This window comes from Pezoporus occidentalis, unplaced genomic scaffold (assembly GCF_034315485.1).
Source record: "Pezoporus occidentalis ecotype Australia unplaced genomic scaffold, CSIRO_AGI_Poc_V1 ctg31, whole genome shotgun sequence".
In the NCBI taxonomy this organism is placed as follows: domain Eukaryota; kingdom Metazoa; phylum Chordata; class Aves; order Psittaciformes; family Psittacidae; genus Pezoporus; species Pezoporus occidentalis.
In genome coordinates, this window is record NW_026915052.1 from 1,563,772 (window position 1) to 1,585,305 (window position 21,534).

The 21,534-nt window shown below is 44.1% G+C and overlaps 1 long non-coding RNA gene across 2 annotated transcripts; it reads right to left on the reverse strand.

Moving 5' to 3' along the window:
* Positions 1-7,268: 7,268 nt before the first annotated feature.
* On the reverse strand, positions 7,269-20,357 carry LOC134168453 (uncharacterized). Of its 2 annotated transcripts, none has more exons than XR_009966555.1 (4): positions 20,125-20,357; positions 18,159-18,312; positions 13,214-13,400; positions 7,269-7,398 (listed from the first exon to the last, which is right to left on the reverse strand). It is a non-coding gene; the product is annotated as an uncharacterized LOC134168453 (long non-coding RNA). The 2 variants fall into 2 exon arrangements; XR_009966556.1 differs by lacking the exon at positions 20,125-20,357 and adding an exon at positions 19,482-19,951.
* Positions 20,358-21,534: the final 1,177 nt, after the last annotated feature.

The window sequence follows — 21,534 nt, forward strand, 5'->3', positions numbered from 1 at the left end:
TCATCAACATGTAGAAGAAGCAACTTTAAATGCATGTCCTCAGCACTGAAGATGTGTGCATAAGAAATTAGGATTTCCACAGGAAATCGAGTGATCTGGCACAGAAAGACTGAAGTGAAAGACCCCACTATTGATTGCCAGAAAGCCAGTGCTTGACCTAAGAAGAGTAAACCCCGTATCTTTGGTTTCTCTGACCAATGTAAAAGTCTCCTAGAAAAAAAATAAAAATGAGAGCAACAAATAAGAAAGGAGATGTGCAATTTTGTTTCTAATGATGGAGTCTATATGACCCTTAATTACTTTCTTCCATCTTTGGGCTCTTAGCACCTTGAAGACCAACTGATGCATATCTGCTACAGCTAAATCAGGGCCAACAGCACAGCAAGATGGTTAGGGAAAAAAAAGAGAACTTTTTTTTGAGATGCTAAGCTTGAGCCTCTGCCTTTTATTGTGCAGGAGTGTCATAATGAGGGAAAAGTGTATATAGAAATTAGAGACGGCTATCAGGTCATCTTGTCCATCGTCCTTACAGTGAGAGAAGTTCTGAAAGTAGTACAACATTAATGTCAAGCCAAAGAACAGAAAAAAAGGCAGAAACTAAGTGAAATAAGTTCCACAGGCATTAGTGGCTCTTATAGGTAATACAAGTTAATAAATAGCATTAAGGCAGGTGTGGATACTAATTGGCCATTCACACGTGTGTGTTATTAATGACAGACAAGTTCTAATATATCCTGTCCACAGTAAAAGTCAGAAAGAATCTTCATCCAACAGGAAAATGAGACTCTTAATGGATGATTCAGCTATTTGATCTGTATTTTTAGTGCATTTAAATAGCATAACTATAATATGGCAGCTACAGCTGATATCCAGCAAGTAGAGTGAGAAAAAGAGGAAGATGACATTTCTTTGCAGGGAAAAGGGCTGGAAGCATTACTTCAAAGTTCACGCTATGCTCAAGAGTGGCAGGAAACACAGAGGAGAGGATGTATCACATGAAATACTCACTCCAGGAACCTCTATCGCAGCACAACCCTGGTCGCAAATGTCACCAGGGAAGAATCGCCCTGATCTAGTTCCTTTTACCAGGGTTCACTGCAAGCCAATTCTGTCTGGCATGGAACAGGGGTTTTGCTGGTTGCTGTGGTTTAGGTGAGTCAGGGACTTATGCCTGAAACACCTTCAAACCTACATCACAGTGGTTGTCTCATAAGAGGAGAATAATTTAGACAACTGAGGAGCATCCTACACATCTGTCCAGCTCTTACCAGCTCTCAAAAACCTCCTCAATACAAAGAACCAAATATAAAACCAAAGCCTGGTCATAGCATTGCCTCTGTACATGTTCTATGACTGTAGGTGACACAGTCTATAATCTTTGTAAACACAGAAGCTAACAACACTCCTAGTGCTTGATGTTCTTAGAAACTCTTTGTAGGGCTTCCTTGTAGGCATTATGCTTTCACTGCCTGAGTAGCAGATTGCAAGTAACCCCATGGTCCCAAAGTGCTCTGTCCCAGCAGCCCTCACCAATCATGTTCTCCAAGAGATGGCCCAACCTCCTTGGCATGCATCAAGATAGCCTGAGCTCAGTGGAGTAGGACCAAGTCCACTGGAATAACTGGGCTTGTGAGACGGGAAGGCAAACCTTGTGGTGTGTGAACACAGCCCATATTCATTGGAAGCAAACAGCACGGCTATGAAACGTGGCCAGACTTCTTGTGTGACTGGGCCAAGAAAAAAATGCACACATAGGAGAAAGATGGAGGTCATCAGCTACTAGGAGAGACATGAAATAGCTTTGTAATTAGAAAAAAATGGTCCTACAGTTTAAGTAGGCTGTCCAGTCCTTTTGGGATCCAACCTGCTGGATGATGAGTGTTTTTCATACCATTGTTTAAAAAGGGTTTGGGCAAATGAGATAGTTTTAATCTCATGATTGACCTCTACAATATATTTTCATACACAAATATTTAAACTGTGCATAGGACATCTCCTGTTGGCCAGTTTGTCTGGCTCAGTAATCCCCTCCTGAAGAGCCCTTCACACCTGCAGTGGTCCTGATCTCCCCTCCAACTCTGCTGGCCTGCCAGTGGGATGTGGATGCCATCCCAGATGCTCACTCACTAAGATGATGGGGCTACAACATCATGTGGGGTGATGCCAGTGCTGGGATGTATAAAGAGGGAGATCAGTGCAGCCCGAGAACCAGGTCTTACTCTGAGTCACCAATCTCAGCTTCTGACAAGGGGATGGGAATATCTCCAAAGGTGTTAAACAAGGTAAATCCCAGGTAAATCCCAAGATACCCATATCTATACATCAGGAGAGAAAGCCCACAGTACAGATACTAAAAATGTGGGTTTTCAGGAGGCAGTTAGTGTCATGCGACTTCCTGGTAGGGTGTTCAGCTCCCCCAGAGGTTGTAGGTAAGGGATTGAAAAGCAGTATTCCCAACCTTTTTTTTTCCCAGAGTCAAGCTATCATATTTCCCACCCTCCCGAAAGGGTTAACGAGAAGCCTTTTCTGTGCCCCTGACTTTGTCTTCCCCTTTTTCTATATTCTTGCTTCCTTGCTGAATCCATTTGCAAATGATATCACTTGTCTGCATATTGTCACTTGCCGCCTGCCCACCCATTTATCAAGTGCCTGCAGCTCGGCACAGGCTAGCCCTGTCCTCCCTGCACCATTGTTCCTCTTGACCCAGGGGAAGGTGTGTGTGTGAGAGACAGAGCAGGAAGATGGGTCTCCCACAGCATTGGGAGCCAGGGTCCCCGCAGTGTGGGCAGCGGCAGGCAGGCAGTGCAGCTGGGAAGACACAGTTACACGAGGAGACTGACAGCTTCCCCTCCCCGTCTGGCATTGACAGATGACCTTGCAGGGACAGCAGCCCTGGGCCTCCCCACAGACATTAGTTGATATAATGGGCTAGACTGGACATGCCATACTGAGAACGTAGGAGGTTGGTAAATCATCCCAGCTCAGTTGAAATAAACCCTGCCATTTACTTTCACAATAGGTTTTCCCTCAAACTCACAAACTTGTTTCTCAGTAACCCTAAAGCAAAATGATCATGGAATTTGAACACAACATTTACCAAGTCCTAATGAATAACATAATTATCACTTTATGCAAATCAAAGATCATTTGCATCTGTGAATATTTAACTATTAAAAACAACACTTTGATCTTGAATAAGAATATGTATATCACATAATCATAGCCTTATGGAACATGAAAACTATCTTTTTTTCTTCCTTTTTTTTTTTAACTGTACAGTTTTGCTGCACTCAGGTTTGCTGTTTGAACCTTCTCGGCGGGGATTCCATCTATGGATCTTCTTCCCCGAGGATGTCCACTGGGGTCGCTCGATGGCTGTCATCCCAGGCACATCAGACCTTTCTCTTCAGGTCACTTTGTCAGGAGCACTGCAGTCTTCTTTCAGTTTGCTTCTTTATCCTCTGGTACTGTCCACTTTGGTGTCAGGAGTGAACCCGAGCTCTGGAATGCAGGTGTCCTGCTGTGTTACACGCCACACCATATATATTGCCAAGAGATGGGTACTTTATACATTAATTACAAAGTAAGGGAAGAAGTAAAATTCTACTTGCATATTTAAATTAAGCCACAGCAATGCAGATTTTTCTCTTGGGGAAAGATTACCAGGGATGACAGAGGAAGCATGACTCTTTCACAGGATATTTCCCCACTGAAAGCTCTGAATCTTGTTCATAGGATAGCCTGGACACTTTGGCCAAAGATCTAGAAGTATCTACATGCCCAACACCCACTCATACCATCTTGAAATTGCTAAGTAGCAGCTCTTTGTCCCAGTCTGCAGATTCAAACCTTGCACCGTAAAATGATAAATACCCTGTTTTCATATACTGGAGCTGTTATCACTCGTTGTTGTCCTGGGTTATGCTTCATTCACAATAAAAATTAGATTTAAAGAACCCCTCATCTTTACCAAATAATTCCTTCTCTGCAAAGATCTTCATAGGTTATTAAACCAAGTGAACTAATTATGTGTAACTGGCAACTCAAAATTCCCCCAAAAGCTGTCATTGATTATGGCCCCTGATCAACGAGTAAGTGGCCACAAATGTGCCTACCAAACTGGGATAAGTAAAGAATATCAGGGTATTCATTACCCTTTTGTTCTATCTGGTGGTTTAATGTGCCTTGCCCAGAATGTGGCCTCTTACACACTGATGGAGACATTCCTTCTCTCCTTCTCTGCTCCCCTGCACCATCAGCCCATCCCAACTCCAGGCTATCAATTACTGCCCTGCCTGCAGTAAAATGCTGTACAATAAGGGGGCCAGAGAGGGACATAAAGCATGTGCTTGACACTAATTTAGCAAAGATGTAGGTGTTCACCTAGGAAAAAAACCCACAGGTTCCAGCTCTTAGCTCCAACCCCTGCTTAAGTATTTTGCAGTAAAGAAGTTTTTCCTAAAGCAAAGCTTGGTACCTATGCCTCCTTATTTCAGGTAATCTTGTAATCTTGCTGGGGTGGAGGGGAATCATGCTAAAATTCTTTTATTATTTTATTATATTTTTATTATTAGATTTTATTATTATTATCTAGCATCAGACCAGTGCAAATGCCTTTCGCAGGACTGACTGAAGGAGCCCCTCCTAAGGATACCCTGAGAGTCTGTGGGCTCAAATGCTTTCCTATCCTTCCTGGAAACCAAACTTGGGTCATCCCCATCCTGGCGGAGCACACAACCACTGAGCTGTTGCAAAAACTGGGAGTGGTGAGGAAGAAAACAGGTGGTAGCACTTGCACCTCTTCTGATATTTTGTAAGCAAAGGCTGGTGAGGAAATTCAACTCCAGGACTGCCTGTAGTGCCGCGATTCCCAGTTGGACTTTAGTGACTTTAAAGTCTGCGCTGTTTAGAATTTGAGTGTTGGTTTGAACTTTGCAGTTTGGGCTTCAGTCTAGCAAGTGCATATTTTAAACAAAGAAAACAGTTGGCAAATAGTTGATTCTGCATTCAGGCACTGTCCCTCTGCTCCACATGATTTATTTTTAAAAGGGTCTAAGGGAGACACATTTCTCTAAAAATAAAAGGCATCCACATGAGGCTGAATTATTCCTTCACAAACACAAACTGATCTTTTGCTTGTTTCCAAGCACTTAACAAATTGTAACAACAAAGCCACGCTGTACTCCTTAAGTTAATGAGCTTATGATAGCACTTTTCGATCCTACCCCTTCCAGCCCCAAGACATACGTGTGGCTCCTCTAATCCTTTTGTCCATCAGAATTATATTGTGACCCCTGACTTCTGAAACTTTAAAAGTTACTGATAGCATTTCCTACCCACTATGTAAAATTATAAAGTCAACAACTGAGGCAAAAGCAAATGATTGGAGAAGGATCTTAATTATTTTTTAACTATCGAACTTCTTTTTGCAAAAAGCACAGGAAGATCTTGATCAAATCATTCAAGGCCTCTTAATGTGCATAGCTTACAGTTCAGTGATGTGTAAAGCAGAAACTCTTGTAGGTCTGTGAAAGAGCCTAGAAAAAAGATACCAGTGCCATTTTGGTATTTTTAACAGAGTGTCAAAAATCTTCCAGCATGTGGTGGGTTGACCCTGGCTGGACACCAGGTGCCCACCAAAGCCACTCTATCACTCCACTCCCTCAGCTGGACAGGGGAGAGAAAATATAAGGAAAGGCTTGTGAGTCAAGATAAAGACAAGGAGAGATCACTCACCAATTACTGTCACAGGCAAACAGACCTGACTTGGAGAAATCAGTTTAATTTGTTACCAATCAAATCAGAGTAGGATGAGAAATAAAACCAAATTGTAAAAAACTCTCCCCCAACCCCTTCTTCCTGGGGTTAACTTTAGTCTCGATTTCCCAGCCTGATCCCCAACAGTGACACAGCAGGATGGGGTATGGGGGTTGTGGTCAGTTCATCACATGTTGTCTCTGCCACTCCTTCCTCCTCAGGGAAGGCCTCCTCACACTCTTCCCCTGCTCCAGTGTGAGGTCCCTCCCATGCGAAACAGTTCTTCATGAACTTCTTCAACATGAGTGCTTCCCATGGGCTGCAGTTCTTCATTAACTGATCCAGCCTGGTTCCTTCCACAGGGTGCAGTCCTTCAGCAACAGACTGTTCCAACATGTGACCCCCATGGAGTTACAAGTCCTGCAGCACACCTGCTCCAGCGTGGGTTCCTCTCTGCACAGGTCCTGCCAGTATCCTTGCTAAAGCAGGGGCTTCTCACAGGGTCACAGCCTGCTTCAACCACCCACCTACTCTGGCATGGGGTCTCCTACAGGCTGCCAGTGGATATCTGCTTCACCATTAACCCCCATGGGCTGCAGGTGGGTATCTGCTTCACCACTAACCCCCATGGGTTGCATGGGGACAGTCTGCCTCACCATGGTGTTTACCATGGGCTGCAGATCAACCTTTGCTCAGGTGCCTGAAGCACCTCCTCCCCTTTTCTCACTGACCTTGGTGTCTGCAGAGCTGTTCCTCTCACATATTCTCACCCCTCTCTCCAGTTTCAATTTCAGTTTCCTGCACAGTAACTTTTTTCCCTTCTTAACTATGTTATCCCAGAGGCACTATCACTGTTGCTGATGGTTTTGGCCAGTGGTGGGTCCATCTCACTGGCTCCATTGGACACAGGGGAAGCTGTTAGCAGCTTCTCACAGAAGCCATCCCTGTAGAACCACTCCGCTCCCCCCCCCGCCAAAAAAAAAAAGAAAGCCTTGCCATATAAAACCAAAACACAGCATATGTTGAATAAGTGACTCTTCTGTTTACCTGCCTAACACAAAGCATCACCTCTGTGCTGTATGTATAAAATCAGTCTGCTGGGCTATCTCCTTCCTCCTCTGAGAGCTGCCCCTCAGGAGGGCATCCAGAAGTGACCAGCAAAAGTTTATGCTTGAGCATCTTGATTCAAAACATGTAGAGAAACAGGTGAAAGAGGATGTGAATGCAAAGTATGTTTGTCATTGCGCCCCCCCCCCCCCCTTTTTCAGAGGTATAGAACAATGAGGCCCAGATGTTATGGTTGCAGGAATGCTAAAAATTGCATAAGTTATTTTGCAGGCAAGAAAAGCCACAGAAGGTCAGGCCAAACAGGCTTAGGGTTTGTGCAGGGCAGGAGCTGTTCAGAATGAATGTTTTTAGTGTGCAGTATCCATTACCAACTGATGTCAGAGATCCTCTTATAGATGGATCATCTAATGTTTTTTCTTAGAAGGCAGAAAAATAGCCATGGCAAAGTTTCAACACATGTATTTGAAGGGAAAGTTGGAGTTATGGAGACAGAACTTCTGTTTTGACCAGCTAAGAATGGCAAGTTTGAGCTTTATCCTGCTGTCTTTCATTCCCATGGTAGAATGATTACCACTGAAAAAAAGAAGAAAGTTGGAAACTTCTATGCTGTGTAAGAAAAATCTTCTGGAGCTCTCTATTTCTGGATGATAAGTGAACCAACCCTGCTTTCATCTAGTAGCCTGCTGTCAAGTAAGCAGGTTTGAACAGGCTTGGGTTTATTAGTACATAAAGTGCAGTGTGTGTTGGTCTGTGTTTCTAGGACAGTTTAAAGTTCAAGGTTATATCGAAGGCAGAACCATGTGGATAGTTTGCAAAGAACCACTAGCCTCCAGCAGCTTCCAAAAACTGCTGTGTTCGCTCAAAATGATAGCCAAACTATGGGCATACTGCTGTCTCCTGGCTCAAGCAGGAGCTGTGGCTTCTTTGCCAGGATGTTTCCCATATCACAGGGGTTTCCCATATTAATGTACCTACACGCCAGTGTCTGCAGCAGTGTCTGCTGGAGCTCCAACTGCTCCAGGCCACATCTGAATCAGAGCCCCACCTATGTCCTCTGCTTTAACCCCTCTTGTGGCCTCCTCAGAAAAGTTTCCTATCCCTTTTCCCTGACATCCAGAGTAGTTTTGGGAAAAGATCAAGCAGGTTTGATAGTCTGAGATAAAGATGCAAGGACCAGTAGGACTCTGGTGTCCCCCAGGAGTGGGAACCTGGGCGCACCTCAGGACTTCAGTAGCTCTTATGCAGCACCTAGCTCTGCCTTGGCCATTCCACTAACAGTGTGGCCATTGGCAGGACATCAGCTCCCTACCCCTGGGGGCAGAAGGACCATACACCCTTGGAATTTCCCCCTGTCCTCCCCATTAGTGCCAGCACAGCTGCAAATGACTTTCAAGCATTATTTCCCCACTCAGAGCTCCTATTTCCAGTCCATCCTGCCATGCTCACCCTCACACCCACATCTCACGCTCTCAGTTACCCACTGTCAAAACTTCTGACATAAAGAAGATTAACCAAAAAGCCAACTAATGTCTTCCTCCCATTTAAAACAAAACAGAGCAGGAGCAGAGAGCTTTTGTCTTGGCTAAATAGGGTCATACATTCAGTATTTTCCCCATTTGCAACCAGCCCTATCTCCTTGCTTTCCCTATGACCCCTCTGAAATAACGTTTGGGAACAGGTCTTGCTCTGTACCAGCAAAGCCAGACTATAAATGGAGAAAGGTGACGTTTCCCCAGTGCAAACACCTTCCCCTGGCTTCAGTACAAGAGCTTGCTAATGATGAGCCTCTGCTAGGCACAACCTTTGGTAAGACAAAAATCAGGGTTTCATTTACTCACATTTCCTAGGATTTCGCTTTCGTTTGTCCATAATTTCACACAGGCTTTAAGCTTTTTTGCTATATATATCTCAAGTAGAAATCCGTTTAACCAGAATTCCCTTAATAAAGGTTAAAAAATTTGCAGTGAAGAAATGTCAAAATACACTAGCTTATAATTGCCCTCAAATATGCAGTTTTATGTATTTACTTCATGGAGAGGAACCTTGGCATATATTTAATTAAAGAAATGGAGCCTGCAGGAGGTCTGAGAATGGAGCTCATTGTATTTTGGTTTGAGGTGAATTTCACAATCTACTATATAGTTTTATTAATCTCCCCAAGCATGAACAAACTCCAGCTATTTCTGTAGAAAATGGGAAGGAAATAAAACTTAGAAGCCCTTGGAAGTGGTTTTAAACATAGCAGGAGAAATTACAGTATTTAATGTCAGAATCTAGACAATTATTACAGAAAAAATGGCTGCATGTGAGAGAAATAAACCTTTGAACCGAGGCTGCTAATTGATACTTCAACAAAGGAGACATTTTTATGAAATAGAAATTCTGAAATAGACTTTTAGCACTTTTGTCAATTAACCAACAATAAAGGTTACAGTCGGCACCGGGAAAACCTACAATATGATTCCTGTTGACATCATCTTTTTTGATTAAAGCTAGAAAGGTTAACCTGAAGACCTGCAGAACAGGAACCCAAGAAGTGAAGCTCTGGTGAGCTACCAAACACCAACTACTGGATCCAAGAAAGAGTGCAGAAATATGTCACTTAAAAGGTTAGTTGGAGGCTAATATACAGCCACAGCGCAGCAGCACACAAAATGGTGCCACGCCAGTTGGAAGGCCACGAGACTTGTGGACTACCTTTGATAAGAGGTGGAAAACCTGATCTCATGATGCAAGTAAAAATAGGAAATGCACACATATGATACTGTGTGTGCCAGGACTAGGGACATGTGCATGTGGGGAGCGCCACTGTGAACTATGCCACATGTCACATCGTCAATGAAAATTACCTTCTCTCCTTTGGAAGGGGGAGAGTTTTAAGACCTCAGTGAGGCTAGCAAGGGGTGGGTCTGGGGTATTTATAGGGGAATCTGTGACAGGAGCATGCTGCTATAATCTTTGTCTTGGCTAAGGGAAAAGCAGTACTCTGTCCTGAAACAAAGACTAATGCTTTCCTCCTCCTCTTTCTTCTTCCTGAAATGCTAGAGCTAGAGAAAAAGTGACCAGAGTGGTAAAAACACGAAACAAAATGCTACAAAATGCTACAAAATGTGACTAATTCCATTTGTCAAGCAGGCTCAGGTATTAGAGAGTTGTAGGTCTAAAAACCCAAGCCAACCCTGTTAATTTTCATTGCTTTACTCCTCTTCACTTCTACTTTTTCTCATAGGAAAGAGAGTATGGAGGTTAAAATGTGTGGGAATGGAGATATTTTCCACTGAAGTAAATGCAATTTAAGTGTAAGAAGGGAAAATATAAATTTCCATGATGAAGCAAAGAATTTAAGAAACATCCCATACAAACCCAACTTGTTCATTAAGAAGAAAAAATGTCTACAAATATATTTCTCTTTCCCTGGCTGGTAACTGAAATACTTATTGATCTATAAACCCAGAGTCATATACCAGTCGGAATACAAGCATTATCTCTAAACAGCTCCCTTCAAGTCCCACACACATGCCAGAAAGTATAAAGTAGGCTGAGTTTAACAGCACAAAGGCCTTAAGCATATATTTTCAGCCAGAGGGAACTCCTTACAGAAGATCTGAGACAAAGAGCTCTGTGTCATAGGATCACAAGGCTTGATTAATTGTGTGCATGCGTTAGCCAGAAGTACTTCTTTCCTCACTGTTCAACATGTTCATAGTTGAGGTAAAAGAAAATTTCACACCAAAAGAGAAAAACCACACTGTTGTAATACCTAACTTCCATCTACCCCTGTGCATACTGGAATCCTCAGCCCTGGGTTAGAGACACAGGCATCCCAGTGTGCCAGGTGTGGCACGGGGGACAGAGTAAATCTGATACCTCAGGATGGGATTAGAGAAGCTGGAGATGAGAAAACAGAAGCTGACCAAGCTGGCAGCAAGAAATGTCTACAAGAGGCCTTGTGGTGTAAAGTATTTAGTGGTGAGGCAATTAAGCAGAGGCAGTTACATAGCTACTGGTGGGAGAGAAGGTGGCATCTATCTCCTTTGGGAGTCTTGGCTGTAAATCCTCCCCTGGAGATCAGAAAATACTGAAAAACAACTAACAGTTATCTCCCCCATGTTTTTTCCTTAGCCACATAAGAGGTAGGAAATCTGCTTTCAAGTCTTCCTCCTCTCTCCTCACCCACACACCTGATTAGAAAGCAGGTTTGAACCTTGGTCTCCCACTGAGGAGAGTGGCCTCACCACCACCTTCTCAGGTATTTGGGAACAGGACTTTCTTAATACCCTCTTGCTGAATCTGGTGTACTTTGCCATAGCTAATTAAATACCTGCATTCAATGATAAACAAAACCTGATTCTTACACCTTTCTTTGTAAGGCCGGAGGATGAGGATATTCCCCCAGGATGTGAGAGATTCAAGTTTAAATCACTATTCCTGAGGAGATGGGCCCAGATGTCTAGGATGAAAGGCCTGGTTTCTAGAAGACTTTAAGGCATTTCCCACTCCACTAGGCATGTTCAGAGCATGCCAGGAGGTGATCCCATGTGCTTTCCTGCACCACTGTAGTATCAGCTGTACATGGAGAATCCCTCATAGGCACTCACGTTGCTTAAAATCTCTGGGGATAGATACTCCATGACCTCCTCAAGCAATCCACTCCAATGATCCCCTTTGAAGCAGTTTTGAGCAAAGCAATCTTGGTGACACTTGAACACTAGGGCATAAATACCCTTTGTACAACTAACTCCTGGCTCAGTCCAATGTACTCCACTTTCAAAGGTGGCTGTTAACTATTGATGCTCTCAGTAGATGTCTGATGGGTCACATATCTGCCCAGGAAATCTAGCTGGAGCACTGCTCCTCTCCTGGATCACTGCAACAGGAGTGATCACAAGAGTGCTTGTGCTCATTGCACCACAATAAGTAACAGAGCAGAAGAAGCATTTTGCCAGGGGTAGGAAAGACTGACTGTTCCTCCACCTACTTTCAGTAGCAAGGGGAAGCATTAGAGTCCTCTTAAAGAGGAGAAAATACATGGACATGAAAACAGGGTGGGAGGATGAAACCTGTCTGCATCAGGCCTCCTCCTCCCTCCGGTACTACAGATGCCCTATCAAGAGGAAAAGGTTACGTAATGAAAGAAGTCTGCCTACAAAGCCTGCTGCTACAAGAGTTTGCCAAGAAAAGACTCGAGAGAGAGTGCCATACAACAGCCTTAAAGTGGGACATTGCAAGCTAGAACCTCAAAGCAGGATCTCCGACTACTATCCTAGAAGGGTTTAAAAAGATAGAAAGACCACTGAATCAGCCAGAAAAAGCACATAATGGGACATCCCTGGAGATTTTCACTCATTGATGTTACTGCTATTACAAATAATAATAACAATTCTCTTTCTTTTTGGTTACTTTAGAGTGTGGAGGCTCGAGTGACCAGAGCTGGTTGTATTTGGAATCCAACCAGCAAGGAAAAAATTTGAATCTAACAGTATGATGGACCAATTATCACACTGAAATTCTTTGATGTTCAGTGACTGTCATCTCCTTAGGCCCTTCTAACAAAGGCCAACAAACAAAGAGAAACAGTGTTGCTGGCCACTGGCTTCAAGTTTTCCAGGTAGCTTTGTCTTGCCCTGGTTTTGTTTCAGTTCTGTTACTCTTGCAGCCAGGACCTGCATATGCACTGGCATGAAGGAAAGAAAATGGAGGTGTTTAAATACTTAGCTGCTCAGTGAACCATGAAATAAAACAGTCCTGATTTGATTGAAATTTTGGTTGACAGTTTGAGACTGCCAGAGACAGATGCCAGTAAGACTGTTAGTGTTCTCTAAAGTGGCCAACTTCTGATACTTCACTGATACTTCTGGAACCGTTTATCATTTGCACATACATGTATTAAATATACATTGCTGTCTTCCCTTGGGCATTGTGATTCACATGCTGATGGTATCAGGAGATCTACAGCAAGATGAGGACCCACGTGGTTTAGGGGGTATCAGTGCATTTGCCTATGTCTGTCTAAAAGAAAACTAGAAGCTAGAAAGCCCTGTGCCCCCTTTTTGAGCAGAGAGCTGAGATACAAGCAAACTGACTTATTCAAGATGCCACAGGCAATCTATGGTGGGGCTGGGAACCAAATCCAGATTTCCTGAATCCTATCCAGTGTCTTAACCTCAAAAGCATCCTTTCTCACTAATCAGGTATATCAGACGACTCATCAGACACCTATACATATATATGCTTACCCTCAGATCTGTATACCTCTGTGGTCCTGAAAACTAGTTTGTTCTCTCCTGCCTCGCCCACAGAGGTTTGATAAGGTTGTAAAACCAGCTTAAAGACTTCCTTTGTTCTGATGACAGGCGCTGCAAATAGCAGCTCTACCCAAGACTCTGACCTTGCTCTTGAGGTCCTGAAAGATGAAACAGATGTCAGATGGGCTATATCCACAGGGAAACTTCCTCACAGTTTGTGCCTTTTAGGTGTCTGTTGGAGAATTGGTGGCTGGACATGTCATCCTAATGAAGGCAGTGTAGGCAAACTGCCAAAAGAGGCTCATCAGCAGTTCTCCAAAGCCACCTTACCTGTAGACAGAAGGCAGGAAGGACATGGTCTGTTAAAACGTGCACAGGTCTCAAAGAGAAGCCAAACAGTCTAGCAGCTGCCAGAAATCATGGCCAACTGAAGATCATGTTATTTTACCCTCAGTAAATCCCACCAGATTAGAGAAGCACAGACTCAACAGTGAAAACATGACTCAAGAGTTTCAACATGAAAACAAATTCCAGGTGAATTTGTTAGCGTTAATTAGTCAATCTTCATGAGCAGAAGATCTGTCTTTCTTTTTCCTTTGAGGGCAGTTGCTGCAGACTTTGTCTCTAGGTGTGATCGAAGTCTGCTGTGTTAAAAAGAAAGTTGACAGAGGTAGCAATAGGCATGACAGGAGCATGTGAGACTTCTTAAGCTAATCATTAAAGCCCAGGATCAAGAAAGCAAGTGCTTACATGTGCCTCTGACAGTCCTGTCAACCCAAGAGAAAAAGGGGAGGTGGGGGTTTAACTCCTGAAAAAGTCACAGCTGAAAAGTGAGGCTGTGATAAGATGGCAACTCCAAAAAAGGTGATTCAGGCAGTAATGTATGTTGGTAGTAGCTAAAACCATGAAAAGCACATAAGGAAAATGTTGTGAAACTGGCAAATCTTATGGAATTTAAGAATAAATCAACAGTTTGAGAATTAGCCTATTACCATCAGAAAAAAAACACTTTGGAAAAATTAACAAGGGATAAAATTTTATAACTGCTGTAGCTGGTGGTAAAACTTCTATAGATCTCAGTGGTGCCAAGACTTCATCCTAGGAGCTTTGTCATAGGAAAAGAAAACACCACTATTCTGACCAACTGAAAGTCTTGAATAGGGATAGCTCAAGCTTTTCAGCTTTTCCACTTTCACTATTTCCATCACCCATGGATTTTCTGAGCTCCCCATAATACCAGTGTCATTCCCAAAGACTAGGATAGCATGTGGGTACATCAGCACTCCACACTATAGTGCTTAAGTGAGTTAGCTCTAAAAGAACTAGCTTGAGGACGAGAAGTAATCCAGATTTATTAGCATGGTGCTCTACCTATGCTAATTTATTGTGCTAATGTAGCTATACCACTTCCAGGTATCCCTGAACTACACAGTGTTGCGAGATCTGGATCTGCCAAGAACACAGATGTGTCAGCAGGTTGAAGAGGAAGGCCTGAGACTAACAAGTTGGTTGGTAATGTGAGGTACACTGAAGGAGGCTATTACTGTGTGCTGCCTTAATGCCTTCTAATTTTTTTAATTAAAGCTTGGTTACAATATCCTGTAGGGAAAAATCCCTTGCTGGCAAAAAGTCTAAGCTGAAAAACCTCACAAGCTCTTTTCTGGCATTAACGTATATTACTCTAAGTAGCAGTCCAGCCCAAACTTGTAGGAGAATAAAGCTACCACACTCCTACCGCAAAGACTGCTGTTCTTTGCCAGTAATTGCTGTTTTTCCATATACAAGGACCAGATCATCTACTTTCATTCAAAACGACTTATTTTAGATTAAGGGAAAACAGCAGTAAGAAGGTGGGCTGGAATTAAAATGCAAGGTCTCCAAGAGAGATCAGCGCGGGCTCGCTTCCGCAACAGGCCGGAGCAGGCAAGAGGAAGATGGCTGCTGCCTCTGCACACATGCAGAAGTTCTTTGAAATTCCTCATGTTGCTGGCAGGCTTAAACATTTCATTTATTACATCGGCCTCTCAGGGCTCCCAGTCATTTGGCTGTGCTGATATCAAGCCTCGCAAATGGCTAAAATCCAATGAGGTAGCGACTGTATATGTCTTTGTACTTGGGATCAAGACAGGCACCCAGCTACTTAAAGGTTTGGCTCCAGGAGACCAGCAATGCTGATGTTGCCAGTGCTGTCTCCATGAGCACCCTCTGATACAGCTAGGTCTGAATTTCCCCACCTGATCATGTCCAAGCGCTGCCTCGTGTTGCACACTGAGAGAGCAAGTTATATGGGGAAGAAAAGAAACATATTGTTAATTCTGTGTTTGTACCATCTCAGTTGTGGTCTACAGCCAGATCCCATTGGTGTTACTGTAATACAGCACTAATAACAGCAAACCAGAGAAATAACACGACCACAGCGAAACCTCTGCTGGAGTTATCTTGGGGGCAAGCTGCCCCCAGTAAAGGCAGCTGCTGGCAGCTGGCTGCTCTCCCCGCTGGAGGGTATGGCAATGCTGCGAGAAAGCAATTGATCTGTGGGGCTCCACACCAGAGCAACAACCTGATTTATGGTTATGTAGCTGCACTAGATAAAAGAGCTGTGGCCTTTTCCTTTCAGCATAGGTGTGGTCATCACTTAATTATTCCTGAGAAGGTGGAAAGCATTAAAACCTCAGGAAACTCTTGAGCAGTGAGTGTGAGAGTAAAGACTATAGGCACTAGGCAGCTAAAATTACCTAAGAATTAATTCTACTTTCTCTGAGGCTCTGCTCGTTTCCACGCCACATGCACGTACACTCTGGCACGCACAGACAAATACATGCACGCAAATACTAAACAAATATATTCACCTTGAGAGCATTATTGACTATTCGATATGGTCGGATTGCTTAAGTTAAAAACTCTCCAAAGAAAAGAGTTTGCAGATTTCTGTCAGCCGGAGATCTATTACTCATGCTCAACCATCTGGTATTTAATGAGAATATGACAAGCTGATTGTTATTTTTTTTTCACATGGCGAATTGAAAAATGCGACTTTTTGATCTGTATTTTAATTACACCCCCTCTGATCTCTCTCCCTTGCACTTTCTTAGTAATGAATTTGGAGAGTTAACACACTCTGACTTTCCATATTAGTCCTGCTTCTTGAATGGCTAAAAAAAAAAGTCATTTCTTTACATTTCTCTGGTTCACCTGTGATCTGCGGAGGTTTAAAGAAAAATCTTTTCCTTCCAGCTGAAGAGCCAGGGAAGGGTTTCTGATGAGGTGAGACTGCTTGCCTCTGCAACCACCCTTGGTCCTTCCTGGCACCCTGTTTTCTCCATATCATTTTAGGTCTCATGGAAGGGGAGTTATTTCACGTTACAGGTCTCGCTATTGTCAAATAGGATCATGGTTTTGTTCAAATGCTGGAAACATAAAAAGAAATAAAACCAAAACAAACACAAACCCCACTTTTGCCACAAAAAGAGGGGAAGATGTTGGAAGCCCTAGAAATGGGGATTTTTGTCAGACTGACCCCGCTCGATTTATGACAGGTTGCTGACTGCTTAGTCGGGCCTCATGCCTATAGTTGCATCTAAATCAGACTACGTATGAAAGCGTGACTTTAAAGGGACTGGACCCAATCACATGACAAGTTTTTGTCCAAGTTCCACTATCATGTGACAATCTACAGTAGATTTATGAAATTAAGCACAGATGGCTACTTTGTTTTTGTTCTTTGAACTGACAGCTGCTGGTGTAAAAATAAATTAAATTAAATTTCATATAAGTCAGACATTGCGATTTTTTTTTTGTTGTTGTTAAATAATCTTTAAGGTCCCCCCCCACATGCACACACATACATTTTAATGTTTTACTGGTTCTTGCTTCTCACCCCATGCTCCTGGCATACCCCCAGGAGCCTTCCCCAGCCACCCTGGCAGTGACCTCCCTTCTCATCTAGGCACACATTTCCCAAGGGACATCAGGCATCCAGACCGTGTCCCCAAACAGACATTGAGTGGCAGTGGGGGCAACCTTTGCCAAGCCTCGCCAGTGGGCATAGCTGAAGCAGGGCCATTTAAAGCCACTTTCCATCAGGAAACCCAGTCAAAAGGAGGGAAAACCCCATGAATTCTCCACCCTACAAGCCTGCGGGAGAGTATTCCTAAACTCTTAGGAACTGTCAGTTCTGAAAGACTGCATCTGCCAACAAAAGTAGGAGGGTTGTTGTTAACCGAGCTGCTAATAATCCAATATATAGGGAAAAATGAAGGAAGATCCTTCTAGGTAAGGAAAGTAATGGCAGGAGCATAAAAGAAAATGAGCCGACTTTTTAAGAAAACAATGTTTCAGGATTAGCCAAAGGGTTCTCCTGCATTCACAAATCTCCAGGGAGCACTTTAAAAGTCTTCTGTGTTTGTATCACTTAAAGTGCTGCTATTTTAGGTCAGTGTAAATAAGTCATGTGTGCCGTCAGCCTTGTACGAGTGCTTTCTGCTGCTTAATAATATATGTGCTTGTCCATTATAGGGGCTACATGGGTATGTGTTGGGATCTAGAGGCAGTCATGCAAAGATCCTGTCTTTGGTATGGCTGCTTAATACTTTGAGTGAGGGCATGGGGTACATACTTGTGATGACCTAGAGCAGGGCAAAAGCTAAACCTAGCTGTGATCACAGTGCCCAGTAAATAATTAATAAAAAACTGTCTCATGGTATCACTGCTTTCCTCCCAACAATCCAGCACTATTATCTTTTCTTTCATTTATACAGAGATATCAGGTTTTGAGGTAGCAGGGGGTTAACTGACCACATCAGAATACCTCCATTTGAATTACACTTCAGCAGTTTGCTGCGGTTTGGTGGGTGTTTGGGAATTATGTTTCAGATTCCCTCACGGAAGTGCTTGGCACAAATGATGCAGCATCCTACAGGACATAGCAAGCAGAGCATCTCAGGCCTGATATTCCCTTTGAATACATAGAGATGCTGAGTTCCAGTCTCAGCTGTGGTTTGGGCATCCAACAGACTCCCACCCCTGTGAAAACTATTCAGGTGGCCTCAAGTGAGAGCAGGACACTCTGAAGCTGAGAGCCTCACTGACCTGATATTCGCAGCTCCTGTATTGTTCGCTCCCTTTTGTGTCCCTGCTCTCTCTGGGTCTCTTTTTCCATTTATATAATGGATTTGTCAGTATGGGGACTCTCATTATAAGCTTATCCAGAGATTAGCACAACAGGGTCCTGTTCTCCATACCTCTCTAGGCAGGACAGCAGCAAACAGAATTAGTTTCACTAAGAGTCTAAACTGTACAATAGTGTCATGCAACAGTCTGAAGACAGAACAGAGAGCATGAACTCTCTAGATCTCAATCATTTGATCATTTTGCAAAGTTACAGTGAAATGCATAAGCAATTGCAAAAATGTAAGCCTGTCTATGTTGCGTAATTACTGAGTTAGTGCTGGAAAAGCACTCAGGTGTTGGGAACCATTAAGTCCTGTTAGGAAGCCGCTGTGCCACATATTCTTCAACCCATCTGCATATTGCTGCATCCAGCCGGGTAGGTATCCCACTGAATGCAAAGTGTGTTCTCGTATTCTGATGCAGTTGCTTTACCTGGGAGTTTGAGGGGAGAAAATGGGTTAAAGTGCCTGTTTTCCCTGTTGGGCATCTGCAAGAGGTGATATGATTTAGTGTAAGGTGTCCCTGCCATGGTTGGAACTAGATGATCTTAAGGTCCTTTCCAACCCTAACGATTCTATGATTCTATGATTTTGCCTTATGCTCCTGTGATTTTGCTCTCAGAGAAGTCAATTCAGGTTTGCCATTCCTCCAACAGAAGGAAAATCCACCCAATAAAAGAGCAAACTATCATACTGGAAAAGCTAAATCTCTTGAGTCTGACTTGCTGGGAGGGAGATGCCAAAATACCTTTACAAATCTGTGCCTCAGTGCCAGTGTCAGTTTTGCGAGGTGCAAACATTGTGATTCTGAGAAAAAAATGAAGAGGGTTTTGGTAGCAAAAAACTTGCCCAAACACACCTCAAGAGACCTGTGAAGGCTGCTGAAACTGAGCACAATATCTGCAAAATTAACAGCAGAAGAGTTATCTGGCGACAGAAAACGGTACAAAGAAAAAAAATGATTTAGCTTAAAATGGTCCTTTACTTTTCCCTTCAAATGCTACAGATCTGATTTCTTTGACAGAAAAATAAGTATGTGTGTGCATCTATATGGCGAGTTTTAAGGAGAGGTTTAGAAACAAGGTTTTTAAGCAAAAACAAAGGCACATCAGTTAATAAGCATGCATTAATGTTGAAAAGGCCCCATAATAGTATTTCTTGTGCATATGTGGGAGTGAGGGATTGTAAGAACAAGTGGTGGCTGGCTGCCTGGGTTTATCAAAGCCTGGTAGGGCAGGATCACCTCTTTGTCTTCGCTGTGCTCAGAGTCATCAATCCCTCCTGTTCCTTCCGGAGCTGTGAAAATGTCAAGGGAGAAACTCCTCCTCCTCTAACAAAACCCAAGTGCTGTGAAAGCCCCAGCGACATGCAAACACCCCCCATGTCGGGCTGCTTGGCGAGGCCTGGGGAAGCCGAGCTGGCCCAGTCCCACCAGCTCTGCGGGGCAGAGGGCCTGGATAGAGCTCCTGCATGGTGGGATCTCACAGCCCGGTGGCCCTGCACCCTCCAGGGCTCGCAACCCTCTGCAAAGCGCGTAAGGGCAGGCCTGTCCGGGCACCATGGGAAGGAGACGGACTTTATGTGACCCCTGAGCTGGGGCTGGCCACATTTCCATGCCCTGACAGGGCAGTGCTGGAGGCAGTTTTACTTTATGGTTGAGCTCACACCTGAAACCACAGCTTCCAAATAGCCTCGAGCACACCCTGCTCCTCAGCGTTCCTGCCTCTTCTTCCTCCCCACTGCCTCTCTGCTTAGTTGCAGACCCCAAAGTTGAACCCTTTTTAACAAGGCAACCCCCAGCCTGCCTACCCTACTTCCCCAACCTGTAAACAAGATCCCTGAGCCGGCTCCATTGTTTATGGAGGCCCCGGGGAGTTACAGGGCACCTCAAATACAGCAGGAGGGAAAAGGGTCTTGCTGCCCCCTGGGACACAGCGCCCTGTGGAGAGCTGTAGGTGACTGCCCTGGTCTCTCTGCAGAAAGGCAGGGTCTGTCAGATGCTGTGATGGGAGGCAAACAGGGCAGATGGAGAAGAATGCAGACAAGGGAGTGGGGATGGCTGGAGGGGCAGAGAGGCAGCAGGAGAGTGGCCAAAGGTGGGAGGAAAGGTTGGAGGACTAGGAGGAGGGTGGAAAGGGTGATGAGGTGCAGGATGACAGGGGAGATGTAATCTAAGGCAGCACTGTCCTGAGCCTCCAGGCTGGGAACCAGGTGACTGAGCATGATCACAGCACCTGCAGCGCAGCCCCCACCCAGAGGTAACGCTGCTCATTAGCTCACTGCCAAAGCTCTCTTAATCAATGTAGCCCACATGCAAAAGGTTGAACACCAAAGGGAGAAGTTCAAACAAGCATTGCTCCATATGCTGGTGTTGACAAGCTGGAATCACAGACTTTCATTTTGTCTTAACATGGTGTGATGCTGGGACAGCATGGCGGGGTTTATGCTGCCTGTTTCCACAGGAGGACCAGCGGCCTGAGCTGGTGGCTGAGGGAATGCCAGCCCCTTGCCACAGTGTGAATGAGTGATGGTTTGTGAAGGTACCTGTGCAGCTCTGTGGCCTTCTTCTATGTTCAGATGGGGGCTGCGTGCAGAACAGTATTTTCCCAAGTGTGCTCAGCCTGAGAGTCAAATATTTCTCTGCCCTCCATTTTATTGCAAAATGATTCCACCAGAAACATCCAGCACAGGAAGTGATTTGATGAGGGAACAGCCAAAGACAAGAATCTGAACCAGGTAAAACCCCAGATCAGTAGCACAGGATTATACATAGGATTTGCCCCAGCTTGATAGTCTTACTGTGCTTGTAATTAAAAGTCTCTTTTCTTCTGATTGCAGAGATAACCTTCTAAGTGTTGCTAACCATAAGCCAAATCAGTCTCATACACTGAAGCCTGCATATATCCTAGAACAACAAATACCAGTGAGAAATGGATACCATCCTAATGTTGTCCACAAAGCATCATCGTTGTGCCAACAATTCTCTGTTTAAGTGTTCAGCTCTTGCTTCCCTTTGCTGCTGTTGGACATCCCAGCACAAACTGGTGGTAACCTTTCCAGTGTGGTGCTGGCTTTGCCAGGAATGCTCATGACCCCCAACTGTTTTAGATCATGTGAGATTGTGTGCACGGGACAGAGAAAAATGAGATTCCTCTTCTGTAAATTCTACTTAAAATTCCAAAATTTGACCTTACCTCCTACATCCCCTACATTGCCCAGATCCCCTCCTTTCCATCCAAAGTAACCAGTACCCCACAGCACCTCCCTCTTTGTCACTTAGGAGTATTGACAGCATG